At 20.8% G+C, this 341-nt stretch overlaps 1 protein-coding gene across 1 annotated transcript in view; it reads right to left on the reverse strand.

The window, feature by feature from the left end:
• Window positions 1-341, reverse strand: part of LOC110266040 (naringenin 8-dimethylallyltransferase 2, chloroplastic-like) — a 12,456-nt gene that overhangs the window by 10,757 nt on the left and 1,358 nt on the right. The window lies entirely within an intron of this gene.

The raw sequence follows: 341 nt of genomic DNA on the forward strand, positions 1-341 counted from the left end.
AAAATATTGACAAAAGATACTATATTTTTTAAAAATGCAAAAATTTAAACAGATCGTTGTTTAATCGGTCGTTTTTTTAGTTAATCGAGCTCTTTCTATTTAATCTGAAATTTAAACGAACTTAATTTTAAAAATAAAGACATAAAGACATGCTCATTTTAATAGATAAACAAACTGTCCCAATAAATTTGGCCATTTTAACAGCCGTTTACTTCATATTATTACTTAAAAGTAAAGAAAATAAAAGGAGTAATTTGATCTTTTAGATATTGATAATATTTCAGTTTATAAAAATATTTGAAAAATAATAAAAAAAATTAGCATAAAGTAATTTAAGATGA

Source organism: Arachis ipaensis, chromosome B08 (assembly GCF_000816755.2).
Source record: "Arachis ipaensis cultivar K30076 chromosome B08, Araip1.1, whole genome shotgun sequence".
Taxonomy (NCBI): Eukaryota; Viridiplantae; Streptophyta; class Magnoliopsida; order Fabales; family Fabaceae; genus Arachis; species Arachis ipaensis.